This window comes from Periplaneta americana, chromosome 3 (assembly GCF_040183065.1).
Source record: "Periplaneta americana isolate PAMFEO1 chromosome 3, P.americana_PAMFEO1_priV1, whole genome shotgun sequence".
Lineage (NCBI taxonomy): Eukaryota > Metazoa > Arthropoda > Insecta > Blattodea > Blattidae > Periplaneta > Periplaneta americana.
In genome coordinates, this window is record NC_091119.1 from 94,664,915 (window position 1) to 94,689,462 (window position 24,548).

Here is a 24,548-nt window from a genome sequence, read left to right on the forward strand (position 1 = left end):
ATGATCCAGTTACAATTTTATTTACACAATAATTTGTAATATATATTTGAATATAAGATAGGTAAGCAATTTTGAATTTTTAAGAATATTCATATACGAGTATTACAATAGTATTGTAAAATCTTTGTTAATGTAAGTAATTTTAGCTTGCAATAATAAACAATCTTAACTATCTTAATACATAAGGAAAATGATGTTGCCGAACTAAACACGTAACAAATTAAGAAGACTCGTTGTTTCCACACGAAGAAAGAAATGCGATAATGTCAGAACATCTAGTACTTGAGATTTCTATTACGACATAATTAGTTGACATGCTTGACGCTTGAGTGGCCCCAAGCTGCAATCTACCCACTGTGTAGCGGACTGCTGTGTGCAATACTTGAGTGGTATCGTTCTGCTCTGTAGTAAGCATTCAACTTGAGTAACAGTCTAATATTGTTATGTTTGGATACATACACTACTACTAGTACAGAGAGTACTTGTGTATGCCATGTAAAGGCAAAGAAGAAGAAAATAGAGAAGATTGTATGTTGGTAATTTAATTCCATTTTAAAGAAAATCTCTTCTTTTTTTCCAAATATTTAATCTACTGTGCCCACAAAATTAAACCGATTCTGTAAACTTTCCCGAATATTGATCTAAACATTAAGTTAACATCTAAAGTATTGCACTGTAACAGTATCATTATGTTAGCAAGAAGATTATTTGCTCGAAATTTTCACTCAGTCTTTTCTATTGACTAATACCTCTGATTACGTATAACAGATTGCTTAACCCCATGCTAGGAACGGTAACATGTGAAAAATAACGGGCGCTACGCGTCGCCACAGTCGAGAAATGAGCTTTCGATAACCAACGCTAAATGGCAGAGTACCTGAAAGTTACATAGAGTAATACTTTACGTCATGCCATCTGGGAATTCTTTTCTTACTGTAATGTGAGGTTATGTTACAATGTGACTCTGACGTGTCGCTAAATTGTACGAGTAGTAAACAGAAGGCTGTTTTACCCACATTTTTCAACATACATAGATGATATAATGTTGTTTGCGTTCAATACACAATCTATCATCATTTGATGTACGATATCTAATTGTCAGTTCCCTCGTATGATCTTACAAGTCATCGTTAGTCAAATGAAATAGAATAGTTGTTTGTAACGACTCCTAGTAGGCAACCTCAATCCCTCCTGGCCGCTTACCTTATGAATTTCTTTCTCACTATTATCAAATTTCCTTTATACTGGTCCTTAAATTAATGAAACTAGTGCTGAGGTAGTTACGGTGATTTCTAAAGTGAAAATCGTTCAATTTATAAGGCTGAATTCAAAAACCATTTTTGTAATCTCTCCTTGTCCTTAATTGAAAATCTGAGTAACTTCAGATCACGACAATATGTCTTATTTCTTCTGCAGTTAATCCTTCGTTACTGTGGTGGGATTTCACAAATTCTAGTTGATATATTTTATGGGCCATGAACAGAAAGAAAACACATTTTCATTGGAAAATTTATTGAAATATACACAACAATTGTTGAGCTGTTTTTCAACATATTTCCCACCGGAATTGAGACATTTGTCATATCATGGGATCGACAGAGAGTTGCAGACGGCTGTCAAACGCTGGTTCCGATCCCAGGTGACTGACTTCTACGACACAAGGATACAAATATTGATCCCGTGGTATGACAAATGTCTCAATTCCAGTGGGAGATATGTTAACAAATAGCGCAACAATTGCTGTATCTGTTTCAATAAATCTTTCCATGCAATTATGCTTTTTTTCTGTAAAAGGCCCCAGGGAAAATCACTTTCTGGACAGCCTCGTAATTGCGTTCGAGTGGCCAAAATTTGTATAAGCACTTCTTTTGATATTAACATGGTGGAAGGAAAAAAATTTAACTTTTTTTCTGCTCCCATCAGAATCTTTGCTCGTGAGCATTCATTCATTTAGTGTACTGCCCAAGGGCAGGTCTTTCACTGCAAACCCAGCTTTCTCCAATCTTTCCTATTTTCTGCTTTCCTCTTTGTTTCCTCATATGATACGTATATCTTAATGACGTCTATCATCTGATATCATCTTCTACCCCGAAGTCTTTTCCCGTTCACCATTTCTTCTGTGCATCCTTCAGTAGGGAGTTTCTTCTCAGCCAATGACTCAACCAATTCCTTTTCCTCTTCCTGACCAGTTTTAGCATCATTATTTCTTCACCCACTCTTTCCAACACAGCTTCATTTCTTATTCTGTCTGTCCACTTCGCACGTTCAATTTTTCTCCATATCCATATTTAAAATACTTCTATTCGCTTCTCTTCACTTCGTCGTAATGACCATGTCCCTGCCCCATACAATGCCACACTCCATATAAAGCACTTCACTAGCCTCTTCCTTAATTCTTTTTCTAGAGGTCCGCAGAAGATGCTCCTTTTTCTATTAAACGCTTCCTTGGCCATCTTGTGAACATATTGGGAATTAAATCAATGGCTTTCCCATAACACGCTATGAAATGTTTGGTATAAAACAATTTTTATCTCGGAAAGGAAGAAAAACGAGCATTATATCTGAAAGAATAACCCCCTAAGATTAATGACATTACTTACGGTTCACTCTGTATAGTTGAATAGTCTTATCTCTAACGTTTACATCACAAACTTCCAACATAGCAAGTACGCACTCGTTGTTAACTTCACAATCCCATAATAGTTTGTTATGTCGTGACAAAATTCAGACAGAAACAACGAAAAATAAAGCACGGTTACAATCATTAGTTTGTTGCGATGAATTTTTCTGCATCATTGAAGACGGTCTGGAGTCTTGCACTTAAGTTGGGTACGTCATATGGCGTAATTCTGATCTTGATACATCCGTGACGTTGAAACTTGCATTTTTTTTTTTCAGAGTACCGCATAATATATTCTTTTCGAACTAGCACAGCTTCATTACACAATAAAAGACTAGAACAACTTTTTCCTAGGTAGCAGAATAATTCGTTTTTAAATTCGCTCGAATATCATCAAATTGCGTCTTCTTAAACTTAAGATATATTTAAAAAGAAGTAGATGACTCAAACTATTCTGTTTCTGTAACTAGTTTGTCTCTTCCAACCAAAACTGAGTTCTGAATTCCACACAATCATCAGGATTATTATTTTGATACAAAATATGTGTTTATGATTAGGTAATTACTAGTAATTTCAGCAAACATACCAGAATTACAAGACATTTTATCAGACCGATTCATGGTGTCTGCCAAGTCACTTGTACTGGGGAAAAAAAATGTTGGGAGATTTCCATCTAATTTCGTATTATCGGAGACCATCTTATTTCATGTAACTAGGCATCTGAATGATTAGGCTTTTTTTCTGTTCACTCATGTTTGTTTTGCAAATTAGAACTGAACCTGTGGCCCGCTGGTTTGTCTCTTTATTTAGTTGCACATTAAAATACACTTTGAAATTTTTTATTATAAGGATAACATTATAAAGAGCAAAATTACAAAATGTATGAGAAATTGGGTCATCTTATTGACAGAGGATTTTTATATTATCATTGTAGGAAGTATGGGTAAAGCTTTGTAGGAAGTATGGAAGTATGTTGCGATAAAGTAGCGTCGGAAACGCATGATTTGCCCATTCCTCCAAGCGAAAACAATATTTTTTTTATACACATCTTGATTCTTCTTCTTCTTCTTCTTTGGCACTACGGCCCTTGTAGTCTAACCTTGGCCTCCCTTAGGATTTTGGTCCATTCCTGTCCAACCAGAGCCTTCTGCCTCCATCTTCTCACGCCTAGAGTCCTTAAATCTTCCTCCACTCCATCCAACCATCTTAGTTTCTGTCTGCCAATATTGCGCCTGCCTTCTGGTTTTGTGTTTAGAATCTTTTTTGGTATTCTCTGATCATTCATCCTGATTACATGTCCTAACCATTCCAACCTACGGGCTTTGATTTCAGCAACAATATCTGGAGATTTATATTGAGTTTTCTGTTCTGTATTATATCTAATCCTCCAGTGCCCATTCTCATATTTAGGACCATAGATTTTCCTTAGAATTTTCCTTTCCCATGTCATCAGTTGTTGTTCCATTTTCTTCGACAGAGTCCAAGTTTCACTGCCATAAAGCACAATTGGTCTTACGACTGTTTTATATAATGTAAGTTTTGCTTTTTTACTTATGCATCTTGCTCTCAAAGTTTTGTTAAGGGCTCTCAGGCATCTATTTCCCCCAGCAATTTTTTGCCTCATATCCGCATCTGCAGTGTTTTCTTGGGTAATTAGAACTCCTAGATATTTAAAAGAATCTACTTCCTCATATTTCTGTCCATTTATTATAATATCTTTATTACAAATGCCACTTGGTCTTATGTTTCTCATATATTTAGTTTTCTCTTTATTAATTTTTAACCCCATGTGCTCTGCTTCTGTTTGAATTTGGGTTACTATTTCATTTAGCACTCCAAGAGATCTACTCATGACCACAATATCATCCGCATAGGTCATGCACTGTCTGGTCCTATTAAATATGGTACCATTAAAATTTATATCAATGTTCCTAATGACTTTTTCAAGGCCAATATTAAACAGAATTGTAGATAAGGAGTCTCCTTGCCTCACCCCATTTACTGTTAAGAATTTATCAGATAGTTTTGTTTGTATCTTTACCTTATTATATGTTTTGGAGAGGGTTATTTTTGTTAAATTTACCAATTTGGTAGGGATACCAAATTCTCTCATAGCCTCCAGAATTTTAAATCGATTCATGTTATCAAATGCCTGCTTAAAGTCTATAAAAAGCATATGTATGGGGATATTATATTCACTTGTCTTCTCTAAACACTGTTTGATTGTGAATATGTGATCGGTTGTACTTCGTCCTTGCCTAAAACCACACTGATATTCACCAAGGCATTCATCTGTATATGCTTTAATATAATTAGATACTATATTTGTAAAAATCTTATATGTAACATTCAGCAGCGAGATTCCTCGGAAATTGTTACAGTCCAGCTTGCTGCCCATTTTGTGTATGGGGCATATCAGGGCTGTTCTCCATTCATCAGGAATTTCTTCTTTGTTCCAAATCGCTAATATTAATTCATATATGTAGGTCCAGAGACGCTTTCCACCTTTCTGTATCAGCTCTGCTGTTATCAGATCCTCACCAGGAGCTCTGTTATTCTTCATTTTCTTAATTACGTTAAAAACTTCAAGTTTACTTGGTTCTTTTAGTTGTACTTCTGGGCCAAAATAAATGGTTTCATTTGATGATGTGTCCTCTTCAGTATTTATGTCGGGATTCATTGTTTCACTAAAGTGTTCAGTCCATCTTTTCAAGACTCCAGCCGTTTCGCCAACCAGATTGCCATCCTTATCCCGACACCAGGTTGTTCTTGGTTGAAAGCCGCCTTTAAATTTCCGAATATTTTCGAAAAATTTTCTCGAGTCATTTCTGCTGTATCTATCTTGTGTTTCCCGTAGTAAATTTTCTTCGTATTCTTTTTTCTTTCTACGGATTAGTGTCTTAGCTTTTCTTCTTGCCTCCTTAAATTCATCAACATTGTTCCTAGTATTCCGTTGGATCATTTTAATTCTGAAGTCATTTCTTAGGCTCAATGCCTCCTGGCATTCTTCATCAAACCAACCATTTCTGTTCTGAGATTTTCTATAACCTAGGATCTTCTCTGCCGCTGAATGTATGCTTCGTTTAATTTTCCTCCAAGATTCTTCAATGCTGCTATTGGTTTGACACTGACTGTCCAGAGTTTGAGTCACTAAATCCTTATATTCATTTTGACATATATCACCATTAAGTTTTCCAATGTCAAATTTTTCCATCTTTTCACCTGTGTATTTATTGGCTATAGATAGTTTTGCTCGATATTTAATGCGTACAAGATGATGATCAGAGTCGCAGTCAGCACCCCGATAAGATCGCACATCTATGATGTCTGAGGCATGTCTGGCATCTATCAGGACATGATCGATCTGATTCTTTGTGTAACCATCTGGTGATATCCATGTTATTTTATGGATATCTTTATGTGGAAAATTGGTGCTACTTATTACCATATTTTTGCTTATTGCAAAATCAACTAATCTTAATCCGTTGTTATTTGTAATATCATGCAGGCTGTGTAGTCCTATTTTATGGATTATCATGTCTCTTCCTACCTTTGCATTCATGTCTCCCAAAATTATTTTAATATCATGGATAGCTGCTCTCTGATACACTCGTTCTAAACTATCATAGAAGTAGTTCTTTTCATTTTTATCCTTGTCTTCAGTAGGGGCGTGTGCACTAATTAGCGTTGTGTTAAAGAACTTGTTTCTTATCCTTAGTACGCATATACGATCATCTACTGGGTCGAAATTCAGTATCAGATGTTTAAGTTTTTTCTTAAATATGAAACCAGTACCATAAGTGTTTCTCCCACTATAGCATATGGTGTAGTCTTCGCAATCAAACATATCCTTCCCTTTCCAGCGTATTTCCTGCAGTGCACATATACCTATATTGTATTTCTTTAATTCATGAGTTAGATTTCTTAGGGTGCCAGGTCTGTAGAGGCTTCTCACATTCCATGTCGCTAAGTTTAAATCATGTACCTTTTTTAAATTCCGTGGTCGTCTTGTTAGGGCAGTCCGGCAATTTCCTTTGGGCTTCTCAACAGGTTTGTTTTTACAGATGTGGAATTGTCAGTCCCACGATCCAACCCCCAACCTGGAGGACCAGGGACTTGATTTTGGAGATCCAACTCCTAGGATGTTGTCTTCACAATGACTCAAGAGTTCATCCTACCCTTTCGCAGTCAGCCTACCTTACTGAGACCTATGAGTGCCGCCGTTGACCTGTTATAGGTTCCTCCGCCGCCACCCTAAGTGAAAATCCTGCGGCCGATTCTCACCACCCTGACAGACCTAATCCCAAGTTATCCCCGGGCAGCTCTGCCAAGACCTCCATCTCTCGTTTGTTCACTGACCCAGTTCGCCGAAGGGATTGGTTACCACAACCTTGAGCTGGGTTGCTCAGCTTAATAGAGTCCACCACGGAAAGGTGAGAGTGGGGTTGAACAGGAGAGGCTAGGTGATCTCTCTTGACGAGATCATGTCTTACGCATCACTGTCCCTTGGACTCCTCACATCTTGATTACACAACTTTTTTATCACTTCGGAATATAAGTAATAGCTTAGTTTTCACGTGTTATTTTAGCTGGCATGTCTGTCTGCCTCATTTTTCTCCTAACTGTAGACGGATTTACATATTTCTCTTCAATAATTACGAGTAAATTTACCCGATAAGCAATAAGTATGCACATAAAATTAAATAATCTTCGTTTTGAAAACATGAGATACCTGGGAGGTAGGAAGAGGCACAAATTTTGATGGCAATTTATTTGAAATCAGTTCAACGATCTTCTTTCATTATATAATAAAATTAATGGGAGCAGTTGAGAGGACCACCGGCGTAGCTCAGGCGGTGGTGCGTTTGCCTACTGATCGGAGTTGCGTTCGGCCGTGAGTTCGATTCCCCTCTAGGTTGATTACCTCGTCGGGCTTTTTTTTCCGAGATTTTCCCCACCTTTAAGACGAATGTCAGAAATCACATGACAAATTCTCGGCCTCATTTCGCTGTCACCAATTTCATCGGCGCTAAATAACCTAACAGTTGATAGTTACAGCGTCGTTAAATAACATGCTGAAAATAAACGATTGGGACATACAGTAAATATTGTATGTTTTCACCAATACTTGCCATTACTTGTTCTCTCAAAGTTATACATTCAATGCAAAATTTATTTTAGCTTTTAGAACTTAAAATTACATAGATTATAGACCTACTGAAACTGCTTGTAACAATCAAACTGAAATTTTAGGAAGTGGAGCAAGAAATGACGTTGATAAAGGGCCAAGATGTCGTAACAATACCTATTCATCCACAAAACCGAGCATTTTTGATGATACATATTATAGTTATGATTTCTTCATAGTAGGCTTACGTCGTATTTGTCTACCAACAGCAGTGATTTTCATAGGAATAAATATTTACTACCTACGTCCTATTATTATTGGTATATTATTATCATTACTATTTACTTAGAGCTAAACAGTGTTTGCAAATAAAGCACCATATATATCGGGAAAGTAGTCATTACGTCATCCGTGTTTACAATCGAAAAGAAGTATTATTGGGCATGGTTAATGAACTTCACTCGGAACACAACCAGAAAAACGTAATTTTTGTAACGCAAAATAATGATTATTTTTGGTTTTGCGGTTAACGTGCAATGGGAAAGTTGTGTCATTTGCATGACACCGTTTATTTAATTTCAGGGAATTGCGGCAAGATGTCGCGGTGCAACTACTGAGGATGGCTCTCAGGTGCGGCCCGCGCGTGTGAGCGGCCTTGAGCGGGACCAGTTCACATTGAGAGCAGGTACGATACCAATAAAACAAAAACTAAAGCGGGAAGGGAACCTCTTAAATAGTGCAATGTACATCGCGCAACTCTGAAAGGCTGTTTCACGGATAGGCTATCGTTAATACGAAACGCTCTTGTCTGGAAATTCTCTAAAATTTGGCGATCTGTCTATTAGAATCCACGAATGAAAATTCATGTGGGGCCACCGAAAAAGCTCAACCAATAGACACGTTTGCCTACTAATCCGAATTGCGCTCGGGAGTTGAGTCGATTCCCACTTGGGCTGATCCCTGATTGGGCTCCCCCCCCCCCCCGATTTTCCCCAATTGTAAGGCAATCACATTATCGTCAGTTTCATCTCACGAAATATTATCAATCACCAATTCCATCGACGCTAAATAATGTGAACTAGTATTTGATATGATACAGCGTCATTAAATAATCCACTAGAAATTAATATCTAACATTTAAAGGAGATGGTGGAAATATGGGCTACCATTTTGTTTTCCTCATAATAACGGAAAATGATGTGGCATATTGCTTGGAAATCTTCATTGACATATAGAGTGATTTATTCATAGGTATACAATTTTTCCAGTCTTAAAGGTCAATAGTTGCAATAGATATTTGCATATAAGTACTTTTTAAAAGAAAGACGAACTGGCCCTCTATAGGTAGTGGGGTCTAAATATGGGCTACCACAAAAATTTGAAAATAAAATTGGAAAAAAAAAAAAAAAAAGGAACATAAGTAGAAAACCTGTGTCACATCAATGGCAATATTCTGTAACAAATAACGCAAATCACGATAGTGAAAATACACGCGTGTTAACGTGCTGATAATATGGGCTACCTATCCAATATTTGATACATAGCGGTAGCCCATATTAGCAGCATCGACTCATGAAGGTTTCTGAGATTATGTATGACAATTGTTGTCCTAAATAAATATTACTCTTACGCCATGTGATAGAGAAAAACATCAAGCGTGATTTCTAAACACGAAATATATTTCTTTCAATAAAATTGAAACTGCATACCTGCAAAAACTTTTAAATTGCTGAAAAACACAAACGACACATCACATCCACACCACAAAGGCAACAGGTTTGTCTCTTTGTGCACACAGACTGATAGACACGAGATGTACTTTTAGAGCTTTTTCGCTTTTCGCTAGGTAACAACACCATATATAGTAAAAAACGAGATAGCCCATATTACCACTCCTAGCCCATATTTCCACCTTCTCCTCTATATTAGTCGCCGGCGTAGCTCCGACCTGGCACGTTTGCCTCCTGATCCGAGGTTGCGTTTGGGAGTGTGTTCGATTCCCGTTTGGACTGATTATCTGGTTGGTTTTTTTCCCGAAATTTTCAGCAACCGTAAGGCGAATGTCAGGAAATTTTTGGCGAATACTCGACCTCATTTGGCCAAATACCATCTCGCTGTCACCAATTCCATCGACGCTAAATAACCTAGTACGAGTAGTTGATATAGTGTTGTTAAATAACAAAAAAAAACCTTTTGTATTATGTAAGGTGACCAGACGTTCCGATCTGGTAGGGACAGTTCCGGTTTGTCAGAGTCATGTCCCTCTTTCCCTGCCAGATTCGGCCGGGACGCTTAGATGTTCCGATTTTTCCAAATCAAATGAAATGACCAATGATTTGAGATTTTAAATTAAATTGTTTAACTTTGAACACTAGTGAATAGTTATGAACTTACAAGTATAGGCATTATAAATGGGCGTAATAAAAGAAGACATAATCTCACGTAAGAATATTTATTGCATTTCATCAAGTAAACTCAATTACAAAAATGAGTCTAGTAAAATTCCTAGCATGTTATATACGTCACTCTTGCATTTAATAACAAGACATGACATTGTTGAATCATTTAATTTACAATTTATGTTTGATTTTCCGATAAGTCAGTTATTTAATACAATAAATAATGTTTTAATTTGTTCAATCTTATGACATCAATTTAACATTAACATTTACCAATAGGCCTACATGTTAAATATTAAAATAATGTATGAACGTTTTCGCCTTATACGGCATCATCAGATACAATTTGCTTTTACGATATCTAAATTACATAGTGGATCTTTGATTACTCTTATAGTAAACCATCAAATTGGTGTTATAATAATAAGTAATAACGACTCACGCTCAAATACATTTATCAAACTTTGTGTTTAAACATTAAACGTGAGCCATTATTACTTATTATTATAACACCAATTTGATGGTTTACTATAAGAGTAATGAAAGATCCACTATGTAATTTAGATATCGTAGCTGATGATGCCGTAAAAGGCGAAAATGTTCATACATTATTTTAATATTTAACAGTTATTGACAAATGTTAATATTAAGTTGATAAGTCATAACATTGAAAAAATAAGAACATTATTTATTGTATTATTGAACCAGTTTTACAATCATAACCGTAACTCATAATTCGCGTTTTCATGGCTCTTAAGTTAATGTTCCTGTAAGTGCAGAAGCATAAAGGAAGCAAGAGCAGTTATGACTGCGTGTAGAATGGTATTTGTACTCGTACCTGATAGGCAAAATTACCGAGAGAGGGTTCTTGCGGTAGTTACCTATTTGGGCCCAGCTTTGACTCTAAGGAATATGTCGCCTTTATTATGTCATATATAAAATATCTTGTCCATCTCCATGTTTGTTAGAGTTTCATATTTATAAACTTGATTGAATTTGCTCAAAATAGTAAAATATATTGTGATCGCCTCGAAGAAAAAAAGGTTTAGTTACCTATTCAAAGTAATGTCTATTGTATCAACTTAAAATATTCATGGTTCATGTGTCGTTAGATCAGCACCACGCAGTCACTCTGAAGGTTCTTCATACAGAGTACATGGAGTCGATCTCGTGATTCGATGTTATGGTACAGTGTTGCCTCTTGCTTTCAACACCAATGACAGGAATGATTGAAAATTGTGGCACAATTTTGTGATTGTTGCAGAGGAAGCGGGAGTGCCCTGAGAGAACATGCCCAAATAGTCGTTGCCCACATAAATTATACTTGGCTGCGTCGAGATTTGAATCTGGATCTCTGCCACGTAAAACCAACTCTCTAGTTGCTCGGGTAGCAGTGCTCCATATCGGTACGTAGACAACGGACGGATATTCAAATGTTAGGCCGGTTGTGAAGGTTGTCACAGTAGCGGAATTTTCTGTCTGAATAGAGAGGATTTCTTTTCTGTCTTAAGTCTGTGTTCAGCTCAAGTAGCTAGTCTGATGTCATGTGCCGTCTGAGAGAGCCTTGAACATCTTCATGAGGTAGTAATGAGATGATAATGAAGAAGTGGTAGAATTATGTCAAGGATAACGGGAGTATCCCGAGAAAGCATAGCCCATAGCAATCTTCATTTATCTTGGTCTGGCCGGGATTTGAGTCTGGATTCTTGCAGTGCAAGAAGGAAATCTGAGTTCACACGGACTGTATTGTAACTGCCGTTGTGCAACTTAGCATTGTCTATCCTCAGTTCTGCTCGTGTGTAATTCGTTTACACAACGCAGATGCATTATTTCTCATTATCACTTTGAGCAATCAGGTTGTGAGACATGGGCTGAACTTTTTCCTACAACAAATTGAATGTACATTTGTTCCAATTAGCGTCCAGATTTGTGTGTAAAATCCAAGTCACTTATAACATTTCATAACATAATATATAAACGTGATAGTATTCGTTAATTATGTCTGTTAGTATGAATGTTTACTTAAAACATCGGTTGTTTATCAACATGCTGAGCGGCTTAGTACGTGGTTAATATTTTTCATACTTTTCTGCAATTTCTTTAGGTAAATTACGGAACAGTATCTTCAGGTATGACGCGATCTTTTTCTTTTGACAGCTTGCATGTTCTGTGATCGTCTTACTGGCTTACATGCAGTTACAATATGTTTCTGGTAGATAGAGAAACTTCTCCCCTCCTTCAGAGCTTCAAGTCATTCATGAATAAGAAACTTTAATGTATACTAATCGAAAAATAAGTAGAACCACTGATTTTTCACTTGGAAATTCGAAAATATAACACATATTTACTTCCTTATTGTACATATTATGCAGTAATGAAATAAGTTATTGTTTTAAGTGAAGACTTCTGAAATTATCCTCTATCACATTCCCCCACACCCATATATTTACAAAGTCGAAATAGGCTACTGAACAGCCGGAATATGTTACATGCTCAGATTCCTTATTACATGTATCCACAAATACCAATGAAAGTGTTACTCTCACATCATGCATCTCCTCTCAAATTGCAGCTCGAGAAACGAACATAGTTGATTACATTTCTCTAATCTATGATAGCTGTTATTGAACCCTAGCATACCGCTTGGTGAATTAGGGTTCTTTTCCGCGGATATATTTAATAATAATACTGTCTAGTATTTAATTTGTCAATATTTCTTTTAAGGTGGAAGTAGCAAGTTATGGGACTTGATTAAATCAATTTTTACACCTGGTAGAGGGCTTCCAATAATTTAGTGTTGTAGTAAAACATGTTAACTTACCGTACATTTCATTTGCGTACTTCCCAGACCATTTGACATGTAGATCGTGATTATATAAAAGAACGTAGGCTAGGAGAAATTGTTACTTCATGCACATGGACAGATAGATATTATGTCTATATTTCCTTTATCAGGGATTAAGTATGTAGAAAAACCAAACAAAACTTAGAGTATGCAATAACTGTCTTCCTTTCTTGAGCGTCTCTCGTTAACTGTCCATTTCTGTTAAGCGTAAAACAAAACAAAAAGGGGTACATATTACTTAAACTGCCCTCTTCTATTGAGGATACTAAATCCAAGGAAAACAAAAAGAGGAGAAACGTTCTACGTAACTTCCCCTTTCAGCAGAGCATAAAACCGAATAAAATAAAATGAGAAACATTGCTCTGCGTAATTGCCCTAGTCTCTTGAGTGTAAAAAAATTAGAAATGAAACATTGCTCGAAATAACTGCCCTATTTTCTTCAGCGTAAAACCAAACAAAATAAGCAGCGGTGAAACGGTGTTCTGCGTAACTGTTTTCTTCCATGATCATAGAACAAAAAGCGGGGAAACGTTGTTGTATACATAACTGCCCTCTTCTGTTGAGGGTAATGCCAAACTGAACAAAAACAGAGAAAACTTTGCTCTCATAACTGCCCACTTCCCTTGAGCGTGAAAAGCAAAGAAAAACAGAGGGGAGACAGTGTTGCACATAACTGTTCTCTTCTGTTGAGCGTAAAACCAAACCAAACAAAAAGAGAAAAGACTTCGCTCTACATAACTGCCATCTTTCTGAAATGCAAAACTATTCAAACAAAAAGAGAGAAACTTTACTCTACCTGACTACTTCTGAGTTTAAAACCAAACGAAAAAGAAGGAACGTTGCTGTATGTAACTGCCCTCTCATTTGAGCGTGAAACCACACAAACAAAAAGAGTGAAACGTTGCTCAACAAACCTGTGTTCTCTTGAACGTAAAACCAAATAAAACTAAAAGAGGGGAATCGTAACCATTTTCTCTTGAGCGTGGAACAAAATTAAAAGAGAAGAAGTGTCGCAGTGCTTAACTGCCCTTTTTTCTTTGGCGTAAAACCAAACATACCAAAAAGAGAAGAAACGTTGCTCAAAGTAACTGTCCTTTTCTTTTGAGTGTAAAATCGAAAGAAACATGAAAATTGGAAAGTTGCTCTTCTCTTGAGTGTAAAACCAAACAAATAAAAAATAAGGTAGGCCTAAACGTTGCTCTGCGTAACTGTCTTCTTTTGAGCGTAAAATCGAAAGATACAAATACTGGAAAATTGCTCTTCTCTTGAGCGTAACATAAAGAAAATAGAAAGGGGTGTTCTAAGTGGCTCTCCCATTTTCTTGTTGGTTTCAAGTGACTTTCCCATTTTCTTGGATGTAAAACCAACAAAGAGTATGAGGGGAAATGTTGCTCTACATTAGAGCCCTCTTTTCTTCTGTCTCTAATAGCTAAGTGACGAGCAGCGCAGCGTAATTGCAGACATGTGGTGACGGTATGGTGAATATGACTAAGTGACTTGAGCATATTACTGAGCATTCTCATTGTCATCGTTTCCTTTCTGATGTCTGCTGAATATGACGGAACTGGCCGAGGGCGGTAGCGTGCGATTTCCCGGATCTGATCGATTGGCGGCCTCGGCTTATGTAACTGAATGTCAAGTGGCTGCCGCCTAGAGTCAAATGTCAATGTCGGATGCTACCGAGCGCTTGCCGCCACAATTCGGAAAGGTCGCAGCGGCGGCTCTGCCGCGAGCCGCTACTGCACCTATGACACGTGTGGAGGTCGATGTCCTGACTGCACGCAAGGACAACCCACGACTCGGGAACCACGTGGCTTCACCCTCGGGTGCAGAGGCGGATGACACTTGGACACCTTGCATACGATTCACGGTTCAACTTGAGAATGCTTACAATCCGATAAGCGTATCCACGCGTTGTAGTTTATTTTGCGGAGATGTCGTAATGTAAATATCACATTGGAGCTCTTTGTTGCAGAAAATTTCAGGATGCAAGACTGAGTCGACCTGTGTACATCTTTAGTCATCGGGATGCCGTCATGTCATTGAAAATTTTTCTGACGTCTTATTATGTGATGTCATCTACAGTTGGCACAAATTCCTGGATTTGTATTCAAAGAGAAAATGCTGAGGTTCAGCGAACAATTGCGTACGAATATTTTATTTAATTAATTTAACCCAGTCTCCGCCTTATAGAATGTAATGAAGTATTCCTGCGATCTTCCACAATGAAACTTGTAATACGTCTGTTAATAATTATGTTAAAAGTGATAATGGCCTGTGAGTCTACATCGTACAGAAGTAAAAGAGTAGAGTTTCCGGTGTAGGTTTATTGGAGAATATGAACTTAAAAATGATTACACTTTTATTAACTGTAGGCGATGCTTGAACTTACGTCTTAAAATAGTGAATTGCTTATGCTTCTTGTCATTATCTCCTTGTCAATGTTTTGTCATAAATTAATACCAGTATCCTTTTTCTTATATTCACATGCATCTGAAACGAATTTACAATATTTTGAAGCCATGCATGCATTCCTTTCGTTACCTATGTATAGCACACACAGCGTTCATCATTGTGTCAGGTCAAGCATTGTATTCAACTTCGATCTCTCTCCATGGTACTTATTCTGTGGAATGTTAATTGGAGTCTGTTTCGAGAGAAGATTACAGATGAATTGGAGAAATTTTTCCTTACCTTCTGCACCGATGATAGGAATGATAATAGATTGTGGAGGAATGGTTTGATTATTTTAGGGCAAACTTAAATACCTCGACAAATCCTCCCCAACAACTTAATTGCTCGCCACAAATTTCACTTGAATTCGTCGGGACTTGAACGATAGTTTCCTGCGTGGAAAGCTGACTCTCTGGCCGTCCGGTTGAAGGTGCTCCACAAATAGCAATTGGCGTGGATTGCAAAGAGAGGAGGCTGTTCAAACAGCAATATGTCCTTGTAATGTAGATTGTTATGATATTTTATGTGCCACCAGAGACTCCAAAACTATATATACATAGCCTATAAGATTGTATCTTTCTATTAATTACTTATAAATGACTTTTAAGGACCCCGAAGGTTCATTGCCGCCCTCACATAAGCTCGCCATTGGTCCCTATCCTGTGCAAGATTAATCCACTCTATTATCATATCCCACCTCCCTCAAATCCATTTTAATATTATCCTCCCATCTACGTCTCGGCCTTCCCAAAGGTATATTTCCCTCCGGTATCCCAACTAACACTATATGCATTTCTGGATTCGCCCAACGTGCTACATGCCCTGCCCATCTCAAACGTCTGGATTTAATGTTCCTAATTATGTCACGTGATAAATACAATGTGTACAGTTCTACGTTGTGTAACTTTCTCTATTCTCCTGTAACTTCATCCCTCTTAGCCCCAAATATTTTCCTAAGAACCTTATTCTCAAACACTCTTAATCTCTGTTCATCTCTCAAAGTGAGAGTCCAAATTTCACAACCATACAGAACAACCGGTAATATAACTGTTTTATAAATTCTAACTTTCAGATTTTTTGACAGCAGACTAGATGACAAAAGCTTCTCAACCGAATAATAATAGGTATTTCTCATATTTATTCAGCGTTTAATTTCCTTCCGAATGTCATTTATACTTGTTACTATTGCTCCAAGATATTTCAATTTTTTCACCTCTTCGAAGAATAAATCTCCAATTTTTATATTTCCATTTCGTACAATATTTTTATTACGATACATAATCATATACTTTGTCTTTTCGGTTTACTTCCAAACCTATCGCTTTACTTGCTTGAAGTAAAATTTCCGTGTTTTCCGTAATCGTTTATGGATTTTCTCCTAACATATTCACGTCATCCGCATAGACAAAAAGCTGATGTAACCAGTTCAATTTCAAACGTCCTCTGTTTCCCTGACTTTTCCTAATGGCATATTCTAGAGTAAAGCTAAAAAGTAAAGGTGATAGTGGATCTCCTTGCTTTAGCCCGCAGTGAATTGGAAAAGCATAAGATAGAAACTGGCCTATACGGACTCTGCTGTAAGTTTCCCTGAGACACATTTTAATTAATCGAACTAGTTTCTTGGGAATACCAAATTCAATACGAATATTATATAAAACGTCTCTCTTAACCGAATCATATGCCTTTTTGAAATCTATGAATAACTAATGTACTGTACCCTTATACTTCCATTTTTTTCTCCAATATCTGTCGAATACAAAAAATCTGATCAATAGTCGATCTACAGAAATTTAATTGGTTTCATACTATAACAGTATATTACTATTTTAAGAGTAAATTCAAATATGATATTACAGAAATTTATCCAGACATCCTCTGCGGTACGCGGATCACAGTTAGTTCACCTATTGTGTAGGTGAAATACTGCGTCATCCCCTTCATGAGGAAGTGAGCATGTCGCCGTCCTTGATAAAGATGCGAGGAAAATATTTCAGAAGTACCTTTACTTTATTGGTTGCTCTTACTCTTACTCTGTTGGTCTTCTTGGAAGGTCCTCGTGTCGTGGACCTGCTGTTCGGAAGAACGAATTCCACACGATGACTGACCCCCTGACGCGTACACAAGTCAAAGCAACCAACGTGATCATATTGCGAGCTTGTGGCATCTATACCCTTCCTTGTTTCGTGGTATAATCAAGATGAACTATGTATTGTAATGTTACGGGCAAATGCCAGGGTAGTAATTTAAGTGGATTATTGCTACTACTACACTCTTGTTCAACATTTCAGATTTTTTAGAGACTAAATAAAGAACTAAATATGTGATCTGTATTATGACTTTTATTTTCGAATTAGCTCTGTATTAGATATAAGAAGAGTAAATAAATACATTTGAGAATCAACTATAGTATGAATCATGCCAATATATACCGTACTGCAGACTGCGTGCATTAGATTATACTGTGAAATACAATGCAATGGCAGTTGTGCTCTAAAATTGTGTATAAAATTAAATATTTCTTCCACCGTTTTAGTGGAAATTTGTTTCCGTGTTTGCTCAGAAATAACACACAAACACAACTAAAATGACTGTAATGAAAATAACACATAAGCTACAGAGAGAGAGAGAGAGAGAGAGAGAGCCAGCCGTTGAACCGCGAACCATTGCGCTTGTTGCTGTCTGTTGGTATCGTAGAGTAGCGGTGATGCAACCATGCATTTACAGTTTTCTTAACAATTTATGGAATAAAAGTAATTGAAAAGTCTTGTACCAATTTTATGAAAGGAGTTGCTGAAACTGGCTGCCTTTGTTGTCTACATATTGTTGGAACCTCTTTAAAAAACTATCCATTATTTGCTGTAGTTCTCATTGGGAAACGATGACAATTTCCTGGTGGATATATTAGGTTTCAATTCTTCCAAAGTATGTGTTTGTCTTCTACAGCGTGTTTATAAAGTCTCTATCCATTTTTTTAGAAAAAAAAAATTAGAGTAAAAGGCAATTCATTCATTCTAGCACATACGCCATTGGAATTTATTTTGTGAATTTCAACGTGATCACCCCACATTTCGAAACATTGCTCCCAGCGTTTCTGTGTTGCACGAAACACGTTCAGCCGTATATATGGAGTATATAATCATGTCGACAGCACGCCTAATTCGATTTTTGAGGTCCTGAAGGTCTCTAACGTTGCTTTCGGATTTAATGAATCCCTAGGCAAAAAAAGTTCAACGGTGTAAGGTCTGGTGATCGTGGGGCCCATAGTCGTTGTGAAGCTCTACCAATCCACTGGCCTGGAAACAATCATTCAAGTAGTCTCGAACAAGTGCAAAATGGGGAGGTGTGCCAGCCTTTTGAAACAACAGTATCAGCAATATCATCTTGCACTGACTGGGGGTGCAAAAACTGTTGCAACATAACAAGATAACATGTGCTGTTGAACAATCCCTTAATTTCTGTCATCGAAACATTGGTTGTATGAGCTCTCACAGAGTTCTGTTGAAAGAAGGCAAAACCATGCTCTCTCTCAGTTAATTCTCTAAAGGAGGAGCGGATAAAAATCGTATTCTCATAGGTGCGAACATCAACTGTTGCCTCGTAAAAAATTCTATTGTTACTCATGGCTCACCATACACCAATTTTCTTTCGTGGAGGAGCACTTAATGAAGAATATTAGGTTTTCAGAGGCTAGTAACGAGAAAAATATGATGCGTGAATCTATTTTTCCGTTATGTGCAATAAGGTTCAAAAAGAATTGGCCGGCGACAAATGTCTACAATTAGTTCCAGAAACAGAACAGTGCTCATGCCCGTCTCCTTGAAACTCCAGTTCACAAGATGATACAATTAAACTATGTAAATGTGCTGTATTTTGTTATGTTATGAATTAAAACGAAAGGTTGATTCTAGCTGTATCAGGGCCTCTGAAGAGTGAAATAACAATAAAATTGATAAATGCTAAATTCATCGAAACGGAGTACAAAATTTATCCAAACGAAGATGAACGAGAAAGCTACGTAATACGCCGGATTAAAGTATGAGCCATTGTAGCGTATGTGGCTTAAACGGGTCTAAACCAGGTAGCATTGGTTGTAGTAGGTTCGAATCTCCGTTAGTCTTAATTTTTTACATAACAAATTTACCATAATAATTTTTTATGAACACCATTTATCCATTTATACAAGTACCAAGTGGTGACATCGTCTGGAAGTCGATTGAATGTTTAGTAAATAGCACAACCCCTTCTCCGGACAATACTACTGTCTGTTAATAAAACTGTCTGCATTTGTTATATCTGATTTGTAACTTCTAAAAAATATGTTTAACTACAACATTACAACATGTTATCATTGTAAACATAGAATTTAGTTCTATTTGTTCTCATAATGGCAATACTGAAGTGATACTGTTTACTATTCTTCAGTTCATATTGCAGTTTAGCTTTCTGTTTACCTATATTCTTCACAGGGAGCGTTGCATCGTTGACAGTCTGTTTCGTCATGACTCTTCAGGATGGCAGATAGAGCAGACAGATAGCAACAGCGTCAACAACACATTGCTCTCGTTCGCGTAGGTCACTCTGCATCGAGTGCAGTAAGAGTGATTGGAGTCCCTTTGACAACTGCTAAGAGATGGGCAAAATTATTTCTTGAGAACAATGAAATTTCGAATCGTCCAATTCCTGTTCGACCGCGCATCTCTACAACGGAAGAGGACGCCATCTTAATCAGAGAAGTTGAAAACCATCCTTTTCGAAGTGCCTTTGAATTGAAGATGCCGTCCGACTTTCCCGGCTCCCCACTAATCGTGAGGAGACGTTTTAGAGAGCGTGATATAAGATCTCGTCGAACTGCGACAAAAAAACATTTGAAAATGGATCATGTCGTGAACCGTCTAGTTTATGCTACTATTCGACAGGACTTCGACTGGAGAAATGTCATTTTTTCCGACGAAGTAGTTGTCTCTAGTATCACTTCTGGTCCTGCCCGTGTGTATCGTATGCATGGCCACCAATACGATGAACGCTTCGTGGGACGACTTCACAGGTCGGGACACGTGAGCGTTGCGTGTTGGGGGTGGATATCATACACTAGGGAGGGTCTCTAGAACGCATTCACAGTTGGTTTACGGCAGAAGTATATGAACACATTTTGGCAAATGTAATGATTCCTTCCGCCTGAGAATCCAGCAGGACAACCACCCGGTACACACCGCTAATCGCATTCAAAGATGATTTACGAGGATGCCTGGTGTCGCCCTGTTCCAATGGCCTCCAAATTCACCTGATACGAATTCGATTGAAAATGTATGGGCTAGATGAAAAGGATCCTACGCTCTAATTGGGCAGAACCACACATACGAATAGCAGACGAATTGTGGGACAGAGTACTGGATGCGTAGGAGGAGGTAGGTGTAGACCTATTCTATAATCTAGTGGACTCCATGCCGCGGAGAATGAGGACAGTTGTTGATGCAGGTGGTTTGTGGGCGAAATACAAGTCCCTACCACAGGCTTTTTTTTATATGTGCTTTTGGATAATTTTTATTTATTTATATTTGATGTGTTTCTGATTTTTTAGGAACCAAATAAACTATTAATTTTGTATACAGGCCAGGTCGTGCCTAATAATAGCCCACGAATGATGGGCTATAATATGTTTGCAAGACTTACATAGCCAAATTTATTAACAAATTCCACTAACACTTGTCATTAAAAATATAAAATAATACAATAAAAAATCAACCCTGCCGGGAAGCGAACTTACAACCTCTGGTTCCGAAATCAGAAACCTTAGCTCTACGCTACACCACTTCGTAGCACTTGCTGCATTGTTGACGGATCACTATCAAAGAATCAACCTGAACAAACATCACAGCATTGTCTTGGAACGCAATGAGTTTACTCGTATGAACCTGACTTAAAAACTTTAGCGTACATTTAAACTACCAAGTGTCGATCCATTCTTTTTTAACCCAATTGTACATGAATCAAGAATTCACTTGCAATACGTGCGTCTACCTTCAGGATCATCACAGTTATTTTACACGGCTTTAATTTTAACAATTTTGTAGCCCTTCGCGTAGTCATAAAAAGTCCTGTTTGTTGTGAAAGATGCCGTATGCAACATTTAGAAGAATTTTTCAACCGATAACCAATGTCACCTAATTTTTCTTCTATGAGAACCCTACGTTGTTTGTTTAGTTTCTTAGTCTAAACATTTCCCTTCGGCTGAAATTTATAATACAGAGTATGAATTGTTGTACGACCTGGAACTTTTACACCCATGCTTTTCTTTCAAATCGACTTTGAACTTGACGATCCGACTATGTTAATACACATGAATCATACATAAATACATATTGTTCAGTAGGAAACATACGCTGGGTCATAATACACTTTGCAATTGAGGACCGTTTTTGCAAAACTTGCTAACTGCAAAATTTGCAAAATTGAGATTTTGATGGATTCGTTAACATAAGGTTACATGATGTTCAAAGCGTCTTAGTAAAATCAGGTTATTTCTCTTCATTGTAGTGTGTCAAATTGTGATCGTTTTTTTTTCAAAACTTGCTTTCTGATATAAGTGAGACATACAGTAAAACGTGCTTATTATAGTGTTTTGTCTCTCCTGTAAAATTTAGTTTTTTCAGTTAGCAAGTTTTGCAAAAACGGTCCTCAATTACATACACAATAGTAATATACGTTACATGAGCGGTATGTTGACGTTTTCATGGTCGAGGAAAAGATTGAAAAAGCGAAACGTAGTTGAGCTTTTTTAATTTTCGAGAACATGAAAACAAACATACCGCTCGTGTATCGTACATTATTTTGTGCGAAGATCGTTTATTACATACCTAAAAGACGAATTTGTAATTAGTTGCAATGAAATCTCCATGTTGGTTTCTGTTTAATGACGGCAACTTCGAAACACCAAAATATCTTTCTTCAACATTGTTGCTATAAAATGTTTTCTGTGTTTACTATACTCCAGCAGGCCGTGATATACGTCTTGTCTTTTTTTTTCCCCAGTCTATAAATGCGAACTTAAAACAAACGGTAAGGTTATGTAATGATTTATTTTTCATTTTAATATTTTAACAATATTATTTATATAACATATTGCAGTAATAAATCGGCATCTGGAATCTTGTCGATTTTTTCACGGCTTCTTTAATGTTACTTGTATCAGGAATGCAATAAGTTTCGTGGAGTAGTAGACTTGACTTAATTTTTGCAAATATTTAAAAACAATAATTAACATTGCAATTTAGGTGACATTGCAGTGGTAAGTTTCCAATTTATAATTATTACCAGGGAACGGATTTATATGGACTAAAAATATATGAAATATGTAAATATATATGTAGTTATTTTTACCAAAATATGGAATTAAATATGGATTTTTACCAAAATATGGAATTAAATATGGACTTAAAATTATAAAAAAATGACTATGTACGTTAAATATTGGTACATTTTAATCAAACTAAACAAAAAATATAATGGACGTACCTTATCTTCCAATGTAGTTTCAACAAAACACAATTTTTATTGTCTGTTACCATAACAATAGGTTACAAACATTTCTTTCAAGTGCTGAAAAGTGAATCTTCTTCTATTGTCTCTGAGGATAGATTTATACTGACTAAAAGAGCGTTCGACGTCACAAGAAGTAACTGGTACATAATTCAATTTCACAATGTCTGCTGGGGATAAGTCCAAGTTAATCTTCACTGTTGATTCACCACTCATCACAGCAACAACCTTTTGTAGTTCTTCATATCCAGGGTTTTTTGAAAGTACAGTGTCCACCTTAGCTCTTACTGCATCTGCAACTTTACCTCTACCACGATTCAGTTGTTCCACAGTACTATTTATAATTTCAAAACTTTCAGATAGTGAAAGGTGCCTATTTTGGAGACTTTTGAGCGTTTTTATGATGCATGAAAATGTATGCTGAATGTGAGCTAAGTCATTCTTCACACTTATGTCACAGGTAACTGTTTTCGCAGTATCAATTGAGACTGCATCTTCAGAGTCCAATGCAAGGAGAACATTGTTAATAGAGTCTATATGTTCGGCATAATATTCAACTGCTTCTAGCCATGTACCCCATCTAGTTAAAATTGGCTTTGGTGGCAATGGAATTTCAGGGTACATTTCTTTCAACACGTTAACTCTACTGGGAGCTTTGAGAAATACTTTTTTCACTGATGAAATCAACAAATCTACTTTAGGGAAATTGTCTCTGACCACTTCTGCCACACGATGAAATGCATGCGCCACACAAGTAAAATGAGTCAATTTAGGATATACAACAGATAATGCTTGTCCAGCTTTGACCATATAAGGGGCAGCATCGCTAATAAAGAATAACACATTATCGTACATAATACCCTTTGGCCACAGGATACCCATAGCTTCGTTGAACAGTTTAACTATAGTTTTGTTATTGCACTTTTCTAGAACATCACAATGTAAAAGAATTCATTCAGAATATTGTTCACTTAACAAACCGATAACTACATTACCAACAAGTCTACCTTCTTTGTCGGGAGTCTCATCAATGGAAACCCAAATTGAACTATCTTTAATTTCATCTCTTATCTTCTGTATTGTCTCATCGTAGATGGATGGAGCATACGTCTTCCTAAGTGTTGACTCATCCGGGATTGTATGTTGAGTATATTTTTCAAGGAATTCCCTGAAGACCTTATTCTTTAGTTTGTAGAGAGGAATATCAGCAGAGATGAGAGAACGGCACAGGTCGATGTTAAACTCAGATCTTACATTCGATGTTGTTGGTTGTGTTAAAAACAATTGTCTCTGCTTGGAATTTAGTTGTTTGTTGGCCTGATGTTTACTAGTTGTAATGTGTTGTTGCACCAGGAACTTTTGTGTAGATGATACTGCACACTGACACAAATTACAAAATAATATTTTATTGTCAGTTGATAAACCATCTTCTTTAAATTCTGAAATGTAACTTGTTAGTTTTGATTTTAAATTGACTGAATGACGTACTTTTGGCATATTTACCGTCTTTATAGTATGATTTACAAAACTGAACCTATGTGTACTCTGACTGGCATTTAACTGTTG

General features: G+C 36.9%; 1 protein-coding gene across 3 annotated transcripts in view; it reads left to right on the top strand.

The window, feature by feature from the left end:
- LOC138696255 (U2 small nuclear ribonucleoprotein auxiliary factor 35 kDa subunit-related protein 2-like) overlaps positions 1-24,548 on the top strand; it is a 213,045-nt gene that overhangs the window by 123,837 nt on the left and 64,660 nt on the right. Inside the window, exon 11 of one of the 3 annotated variants that reach the window (XM_069820945.1) lies at positions 8,331-8,429. The exons of the other annotated variants lie outside the window; for them this stretch is intronic. The gene's annotated coding sequence lies outside the window, so the exon portion shown is untranslated. Of the gene's footprint in view, positions 1-8,330; positions 8,430-24,548 lie in introns of those variants that run through there. 3 annotated transcript variants of the gene reach the window in all.